The sequence below is a fragment of the Nematolebias whitei genome, chromosome 4 (assembly GCF_014905685.2).
Source record: "Nematolebias whitei isolate Nwh7 chromosome 4, NemWhi1, whole genome shotgun sequence".
NCBI classification, from domain to species: domain Eukaryota; kingdom Metazoa; phylum Chordata; class Actinopteri; order Cyprinodontiformes; family Rivulidae; genus Nematolebias; species Nematolebias whitei.
The window spans coordinates 15,767,888-15,778,211 of NC_056501.1; positions in this window are offsets into that span (position 1 = coordinate 15,767,888).

Sequence of the window (10,324 nt, forward strand, 5' to 3'; positions counted from 1 at the left end):
TGGATGGATGGATGGATGGATGGATGGATGGATGGATGGATGGATGGATGGATGGATGGATGGATGGATGGATGGATGGATGGATGGATGGATGGATGGATGGATGGATGGACGAAGAACCAAGGACGGAGCCAGAGGGGTGGCCAGGGTGGCTCTTGCCATCCCCTGACAGCGCTTAATTAGAGCTGGATCCTGCCTGAACAGGATCTGGGAACTCTCTTATTTTGACAGGGTGCATTCTGGTAACTGTTGGCTTGGATCTGGGAACGCTCTTATTTTGACAGGGTGCATTCTGGTAACTGTTGGCTTGGATCTGGGAACTCTCTTATTTTGACAGGGTGCATTCTGGTAACTGTTGGCTTGGATCTGGGAACTCTCAGGGTTACTAATAATAAAATTATGATCAAATATTATTGCCTTGAACAAATAAACTTATAATGGATATGTAAACTGAAAATAATTACATAAACACTCATTTTAAACACAACAAACGACACAGCACGACTTCTTGATATCACATATGATCATCTGCCCCTTCAAAGGAAGCATTCCACCTCCACACTTAAAATAAATTTCCACCCCTAAAAGAGTGATGGGAGTGCGTGTGGAGCTAATCAGGCAGGTAGTCATGCACGAGCAGGAGTCGTCCACAGGCAGCCGCAGGCAGGCGCCTGAAGGTTTCACATGTGTGTTCGGACAACAACGAGCAGGGACAGTGTCGGGTTCGGTTCTGAGCCTGACTTACTTGACGATTCCATCAAGTAAGGGCGAGGGGGGATGCTTGACAAAAGCGGAGAGTTTACAAATGTAGATGAACGTAGATGTGTTAACTCGTTAAAATACACCAAAATGCAGTAAATCACATCTACTTTATTCAAAATTCTCTGGGAGAAGACCACTCAGATGGCCCCCACCAAGCCGGCCCACCCGTTATTTGCTTTTCTGCTTTGATAGGTTTACAAATTAAGCTCCGCCCCCTGATGCCTGATTGGCCACCCTCATAGAATGACAAGTCAGTGAACGGTATTAAAGATGTGCATTTAGAGAAAATGTGTGGACACAATCATTAATTGTTTTTTTTTTTTTGTTTTTTTTTGAAGACAACTATTTTACAAAGTGTTGTACAATTTTTTTTAACTGTAGAGTGACTTTTACTCATAGACCTCTTGTGTGCTTGAGTTTGTTGAAAGCATTTCCAGTTTGTGAGTCATGTTGTTACTGTAAAGAGCAGGATTGATGCCTTGATGATGACTACAAGGATAACATTAGTGTGTGTAACATGTGTATGAAAGAGAGATGGAGATTTAGATAAAAAGAGGAATGCATATGGGTTATGAAAAATGTCAGGAAGTTATGTTTTGTGAATATCAGGTGCAAGAACCAGAATGTTTAATTTTTTTTTGTATGTGTCCCAGCCTTCATGCATAAAAGTCTTGCTCTGCCACTGCATTTGAAGTGGCTTTTGCAACACTTTGATACCATTTATTTAGCTGAATTTATACATAAACCAGCAGAATTTGGCACACACAATATTTTTACACCATTCTGGTAATTTACCAAAAACTCATAGCTGAAAACTTGGCATACAAAAGATGATCTGCTATCTTTCCAAGTCCTGTTTTAGATCTTTGCTGGATTTATTTCAGGTTGGTTTTCAGATCCCGTTTGTTCGCTGTAAATGCTTTTTAAGTCTGACAATTCTTCTTTTGTTCTTCACTTGTCAATGTTTCCCAATTTTTAGGCACACGCTGCATAAAACACTGTTACGACTAACACTAAAAGAATGCAAAAGCAGCCAAAGTTCAAAGAAAAGAGTGAAAGATCATGAGAAAATCTAAACAACTGTTGATAAAAACCACTCTAAAAAAAGAGAAAATTGAATATAAAAAAAAGTGATCAGTCTCAACGTGCAAACATCCCACACACACTCTCAGTGAAATTTTTAATTAATTTCAGTGAGCTGAAATTAGCAGAAAGAATTAAATTAGGCTGAAAGTCATAGAAATTAGCTAAAATAACTTGAATTTATCTGAAAACAGCTGAAATTAACTGAAAAATGCTAAAATGCTGTTAAAAAAGCTGAAAAGGTAGAACAAGCTTAAATTAGCATAAGAAAGCAGAAAGAACATGTTTATCCATCTGGACTGAAAGAAACAGAAATGAGTGCAAAGAAGTGGAAGTTATCTGAAAAAAGCTGAAATTAGCCAAAAACTGCTGAAAAGTAGCTGAAATTTTCTAAAAGAAGCTTAAATTACAAGAAGAAAGTGTCGAGAGCATATTTTTGCTGAATTAGGCTGAAACATTTGAAATGGGGGCAAAAAAAATGTGGAATTGGCCAATAAAGCTAAAATTTGCATAAAACAGCTCAATAGTAACTGAAATAGCGGAAATAGCTGAAATTTGAAAAATTAAGCTGAAATTAGCAGAAATAAGTTAGAAAAAGCACAAAAATGTTGTAATTAGCAGAAACAATCTAAAAGAGGACAAAACAGCTGGAAAAAAAGTTTAAATTTGCACAAAGAAGCTGAAAAATATTGAACAAGGACAGAATGTGAAAGAAGCTGTAAAAGGTTGTAAACAGATCTAAAGATTTGAAGGATGTAAAATGAGCTCATTTCATTTTCTATAGGAGAAATAAAGTGGCAGAAAAGGCTAAATATTTCAAAAAGCTACAGCTGCACCAACACCAAAAGTCATAGCAGGGTTGTTCTGAAAGTGCTGAAGGTTTTTAATATATGATTTGTTGAAATAGCACAAAAATTGTGGAAAGAGAAAGATGCTGAAAAATGTACGGAAGAAAAACGGATAACAATAGTGTGACTGCTTCATAAACATTCACACAATAATGTTTAATCAAATGCAACCAGTCTTAGATGTTATCTGAGAAATATGCTGGTGAAGATTCTCAGTCATCCAGGACATGATGAATTCAAAAACGTTCAATACAAAAACAACTGGACTTTATTTGTAACACAAGACGTTTCGCTTCTCATCCAAGGAGCTTTAAGAATTGAGAAATCTCCTTGGATGAAAAGCGAAATGTCTTCTGTTACAAATAAAGTCCAGTTGTTTTTGCATTGAACGTTTTTGAATTTATCTGAGAAATCTCGCCGGTTTTGTCAAAAGTAGCCAAACTGGTTGGAGTCGTCATCTCCGTGAGGTTGTCTTGTTCATCTTTCTGCTCATTGACCTGTTCTGACTTGACAAGTCATACTAGTTTGCATGAAACGTGTTATGTACAGTATTTGCACAGTTCAACGTGTACCACGTGTATCAACAAATATTTACTCTCCAGAGCTGCGAGGCATCGTGAATCTTCTCAGCCGTCACCTCAGACGCATCTTAAACAGTCACATGACGAGGTGTGGAATCATAATGGCTGCTCATAAAGAAATAAAACCAAAACAAACACAAAAAAGCAGACGGGGAGTGCAGTGCTGTTGGTGATGGACCAATAAGCTGAATTAAGATGTGATTTTACTTAATAAGTCACCAAATACTGACGCTTGAGTGACTCACAGACGAGCTCATATAAACTTGCGTAACCTATTTACCTTGAACTTAACATGTTTGAGTTACCTTCTCATGATCTGCACAGGCAGTAGGACAGAAAATAGGATTCAGTTTTTATGAAAACACCACCTCTTTGTGTAAATATCAGTTTATAAGGTCTCTGCTTTGACAAAAAATTTGTTAAAATCTCTAACGTGAACTTTATTTTTTAGTTTTCTGAAAATATGAGTTGGACTTTTGATTGCATTATTCTGGCTTTTTATTGTCACATTGCTGCTCCTTCATTATTTATCTGTCATCATTGTAAGGCAGCTGAGAACCGAGAGTTTCTTTAGTAATAATACTTGCATGGTTATAACAGGGGGGGATGCACATCTGCAGAAAAGCTTCCATGGGTAATGAATTTGTCAGTGGGTGTGCAACTATGCAGAAATCAGCTCTGGAAGTTTCCAAAAACACCCCAAATACACGCCGAAGCTTTAAAGGAAGCCAGTTAGAGCATGGTGGAATGTAATACCGACTGATTTTTTTTTTACGATTATGTTCGACAAAACAATGAGCAAAGAGAATATCTAGTAGAAAACCAACTGTGACGTTTACGCCTCATGTTTGTGTTCAGATGTGTCTTCTCTGTATCTTTAGGTTTCAGCTTCTGAAGTTTGCACAAATGTAATAGTGTGAACGTTTATGAAGCATTCACAATATTCTGATCCGTTTTTTATGTGTACGTTTTTCGACACGTTTCTTGTCCTGCAGTGTTCAAGCTATTTTAGCAAATCATAAATCAAAACGTTCAGCTCTTTCACGACAATCTTGCTATGACTTTTGGTATTGGTGCATCTTTAGCTTTTTGAAATATTTAGCTTTTCTTCCATTTTTAGTCTCATAGGAAATTAATTGAGCTCGTTTTATTTCCTTCAAATCTTTAGATCTGTTTACAGCCTTTTGCTGCTCCTTTCACATTTAGTTCTGGTTCAGCTTTCGGCTTCTTTGTGGTAATTTAAACTATTTTCAGCTACTTTCAGCTGTTCTTTCAACTGTTTTGTGCTCTCTTTCTGCATTTTTGTGCTTCTTTTAACTTCTTTCTGCTAATTTTAGCTTGTTATACTCCTTTCAACTTACTGATGCAAGTTTCAGTTTTTTTGCTATTTCAGATACTATTTAGCTGCCTTATGTCAATTTAATCTTTTTCGTCTAATTCTACATTTTTTGCACTCATTTCAACTTTTTTCAGCCTAATTCAGCAAAAATGTGCTCTCTCCATTTCCTTCTTAAGCAATTTCTGCTTCTTTTCGGCAGTTGTTGTTGCTGTTGTTGCTAATTTCTGATATTTTCAAATAACTTCCACATTTTTATGCTAATTTCTTCTTCTTTCAGCCTAATTGGGCAATCATGTGTTCTTTCTGCTTTCTTGTGCTAATTTAAGCTTGTTTTACCTTTTCAGCTAGTTTTTTTAAGCATTTTTACCTAATTTCAGCTGTTTTTTTTTTTTGTGGTAATTTCTGCTACTTTCAGCTTAATTAACTTCTTTATGCTAAGTTCAGCTTGTTAGGCACCTTTCAGCTTTTTTCTGCTAGTTTCAGCTTTTTGTGCTATTTCAGCTACTTTTTAGCTGTTTTGTGCTAAATTTAGCCTTTTCAGCTAAGTCCACATTTTGAAGCTCATTTCAGCTCGTTCCACTTTCTTTTAGTAGTTTAAGCTTCTTTCTGCCTTTTCAACCAATTTTCATCTATTTTTTGCCAATTCCATCTTTTGTTAAACTAATTTTCTAATTTTTGTGCTAATTTCTGCTTTTTTTTTACCTTGTTCAGCAAAAAGGTGTTCTTTCTACTTTCTTCTGCTAACTTAAGCTTGTTCTTTCATTTCAACTACCGATACAGTTCAGCATGTTTTTAGCTAATTTCATCTGTATTTCAGCAAGTTCTTCCTCAATAAGCATTCACACTGTATTTTTGCAGGAAATGCAATTTCTCTAGGTAAATGATCATTTGTGCATTATGGTATGTTGTTAACATGTTTTTATTTGACATACAGGCTGTTATATGATTCGTGGCATGACGATGACAAACAAGTTATTAGGCCGTCTTTAAAGGCATTTTAGTTTTTTCTTGGGGAAACGTTTCATATTTTTGACAACTCATCTTGCATTCATGGTGAGCAAAACTAATTTTACATCCTCTATTTTCTTGAGTTGTTCCTTTTCGTTAATTTTGCTTCTTTTAAAAGCGCTCACACTTGAAGGATTGTGCAACAGCTAATGTAACCATATCACTACATGTTTGAGCGTGCAGAATAATTCATGTCGAGTTATCTGCTGGAACTGCTAACCAGTGTAAACCTTGTCACTAAACAAACCCCGACAAGTTTGATACTTTGACACGCGATGAAAGTTTCCATTAACAATGCAGCAAAAATTCAAAGTGAAACTCAGCCAGACCTTATGGGGGCCGGTGCATGCTCAGGTCAGGGGCCGCTGAGAGGAAGCTGGGCCATTTGAGAGCGGGTGCAGCCTCCTCAGCTTGTTTTACTAAGAAATTACTAACACATGGCCAGTGAAACAGGAGCAGCAGCCATTTTGTGCAAACGTTAAAATCATTCATTCATTCAATAGAAACTCCCATTTTGAGCTGATGAAGGTAAAAACAGCCCTGTCGTTTGAAATGTAGCATATAACACACATCGGACAAATGTTTAACAAAGAGATTTAGAGGGGAAACCATGGAGAGCACGATGGACTGTACTGTCGAGCGGGGAACAGATGTTTTTTGTGCACGCGTTAATGAAAACGTGCGCTTTTGAATGAATTGTTTGACTGTTGGATGTCTGCAAAGTGTGAGTGGGCCACTAACAAAGCGGCAAAAAACCATTAAATGGTTTTTCACTTATAGGGCAACTTTTAACCTTGACAGCACTGCAAGCGCACACACACGTGCACACACTTCATTTACCAACAGAGGAGATGTTGCCATGCACAGTGTTGGTCTGCCATCAGAAGCCACTTGGAGTTCAGTGTGTCAGCCAAGGACACTTTGCTTTTAGGGAGTGCCAGGTCTGAAACGGCCAAATTTGTAGTTAGTGGCTCCAGGATAAACAAATGCCTCAGATAGATTTTCATTTGTAATAATCATTAAGACTTGTAGATTAAACATGTCCACTTCACTCTGAATTGTTTCCTGTTTGTAATAGCTGTATTTAAACATTATTTGTAGATCTTCTCACAAAAATCGATGTAGAAACTAAGCTGATTAGGACATTTATGTCATTCAGGGTTTTTATCTAACAACTCAAAAAACATAAATGTGTGTGCTTCCACAGTCTTCTTGTATTTTTCCCTAAAAGTATGTGGTTGCACTTTTGGGATGGCTCTTTTTTAGGAGACATTCCCATTCAGCACTTCTACAGGTGATGATATCACCACAGTAAGTCGGTGACTTAGCGGTCACTGACACATACCTGCTGTCAACAGTCATGTTTGGCTGAGCCTTAATCAGTAACTACATTTCTGGACGCTGTAAGCACAAAACACAGGTGCTCTCACACCGAGTGGAATATTCAGGAGGTATTTTTAGGATCTAGAGTCACCGATGTCTCATCTCTGTTTGAAAAAGTTGCTATTACTTGAACAATATCATTAATGTTTCAGATGTGTTCACTGTTTCAGGCGTTCTGTATTCAGAAGAAAAAGCTGAATCTGGGCTAAGAATTTTTTTGTATATCTTTGAAAGCAATGTTTAAATAAAGTGTGTGTTGGTAAAATAAATATGAGTGCAATATTTGTATATTTGGAGCTTGCAGTATGCTGGTACTTGTGCAGCCTCCATGAGTGCATCATTATTTATGTGTTTCATTTTTGAGGGAGGCGAACGTGCATCTAGAATGTGAGAAGTCCGTCCAGCTACAGCATTTACAGCGACTTAGCTTTCTTTAAATATTTATATTTGAATAAAACAGTTGAGCAGGAGAAAGCACAGATCTGACTGTCAGTAGGTTCTGCTGAGAGAAGCCACACCAATACAAGATCAAGTGGGGTTTCGTGAAAAAAAATTGAGACGTAAATATCTTACCTGTTGTTGATAACTCTTTCAACAACCTTAGATTGGAGAACGAGTTCACTTCTGAACAGATTGATGATCTAACCACTGAAGTGGATTGTTGCCATTTGAAAACAATTTTAAAATGTCATAGTGGTTCATTTAAACTTATTTCATACTCTTTTTTTAATCACTGTCAATTTAACGTCACATAGTAAAGCCATTTTACAATTTTAATTAGTAATACAATATTGAAAAAGCCTCCCAGATGGGAAGCAAAGCATTTTCAGCTACAGAATACCATACCATACCATTTTATTTATAGAGCACTTAAAACAGTGACAAGGCCAACCAAAGTGCTGTACAGACAGAACAACAGGTAACACACAAAGCAAAATACAAAATGAAGTAAATCAGAACATAGACATAAAAACGATGCAGATAATGACGACAAACCAGTGTGGAGCATACAGGTTCAAAACACAGATCATCTGGTGTTGAAAGCTACTGAATAGTAGTGAGTTTTTAAACGAGACTTGAAAACCGAGAGGGAGGGGGCCTGTCTGACAAACAGAGGTAACTCGTTCCAGAGTCTTGGTCCTGCTACAGAGAAGGCCCTGTCACCTCTGCGCTTAAGACACTGTTCAGTGATTTGTAGACATACATGAGTATTTTGAACTGGATTCGAAAGTGAACCGGTAACCAGTGCAGTGAGGCCAAAACTGGTGTAGAGTGCTCTCTTTTGCCTGTACTGGTTAAAAATCGGGCTGCAGCATTCTGGACCAGTTGTAGTCGTGTACAATAGAAGTCCAGTTGTTTTGTTTTTTGACCTTTTTAATGGAATTATAAAAGAGTTTGAATGAACAGCTGTGATTTATTTATTTATTTTTTAATTGGAGGAAATGTGTTATAGTTAGGGGGTGCAGTGAGCATGTGTGCATCTGTGAGGCCTATACACTCGTGAAGATAAACATAAAACCAACTATAAGCAATGAAATGTGCACAGCACGATGGATCAGTGGTTAGCACTGTTGACTGACAGCAAAAAGATCCTGGGTTCAATCCCCGGTTGGACCTGGGGTCTTTCTGTGTGGAGTTTGCATGTTCTTCTCGTGCTTGTGTGGGTTCTCTTCAGGTACATGTACTCCAGTTTCCTCCCACAGCCGAAAACATGCATGTTAGGATGTCTTCAGGCCCAGCCTCCAGTGCAAAAGACATTTGTGATCTCAATGGGATTTGCCTCGTTAAATAAAGGTTAATGTTCTCCTAGATATGTACATTAAAAATATGGTGTAATATCTATAAAACTGCTATCATAACTTAATCTATTGCTGGTTTATGTCCTCTGTTATTCATCATGAGGTGCTGCAGCATGTGCAACCCATTTCCCACAGATTTGGCAGCAATCCACTTTTGTCTTGAACTAACCATGTGAGGTTAGCCTTCATCCATATGAGGTTATAAGCCCTATACAAAAAGTGACATATTAATATTTCACAACTTTCCACAGAATCATATTTCAAAAGAGCTGAACTATCCCTTCAAGTTCAGACTCGTGTTGCTTCTCAAAGTCCACAACATTAGCAGCACTAAACCTTTAAATTGGCTTCATGAAACAACATCAGGTTTGTAGATTATCTCTGAAATGGAAGAGAGCACCATAAAAAGTAGATATCTGTCTTTTCTTATTGCCCATGATCGTGAGATGACACTTGTGATTGCTCTATGACAGTCAAATGCTGATTTATCTGTTTCACAAACGCTACATAAAGCATGTGCAGTGGCCTACGTGACACCATAGAAACAGAATGAAACAGTCAACAAAATGGCAGGTGCTTGTGTTTACTTTTTTCTGTAGATGTGATAAAATGTTATGTTGTTAATTAATGTTCATGTATTGTTTATTCAATATTAATTAATTTTCTGCTTTTGAATACAGACAAGACTGAGGTTTTGGCTTTTGTACTTGAACATCTTAGGAATAAATGTTTCAGTCTTTCTCCCTCCTTAGATGGCATTAATCTGGCCTCCACTTATAATGTTAAAAATCTTGGTGTTATTTTTGATCAGGACAAATCTTTTATCCCCCACATTATAAATGTTACTAGAACTGCCTTCTTCCACCTGTGTAATATCACTAAAATTAGAAACATCTTATCTAAAAATGATGCAGAAAAACTGGTTCATGCATTTGTCATGTCTAGACTGGACTATTCCAATGGTTTGTTATCTGGGTGTCCAAATATTTCTCTAAAAAGTCTTCACTTAATCCAAAATGCTGCTGCCAGAGTCTTAACTGGAGTTAGTGGGAGAGATCATAGCTCTCTACTTTTAGCTTCTCTCCACTGGCTCCCTGTCAAGTACAGAATTTAATTCAAAATCTTACTTCTAACCTACAAAGCCCTCAACAACCTAGCCCCATCTTATATTCGAGATCTTATTGTTCCATATTTTCCCAACAGAGCACTTCACTCTCAGACTGAAGGCTTACTCGTGGTCCCTAGAGTTTCCAAAAGCAGAATGGGAGGAAGATCTTTCAGTTATCAGGCTCCTTGCTTGTGGAACCAACTTCCAGTTATTGTCCATGTGGCTGACAAATTGTCCAGTTTTAAGACTGGGCTTAAAACTTTCCTTTTTGATAAATCCTATAGTTAGGGTTGGCTTGTTATGCTGCCATAGGCTTAGACTACTAAATTACACACTGACCTCATTTTCTTAAATGATTTGCTAAATTTGAATAGTTTTCATTTGATACTATTTTTATCTTAACATGTGATTCT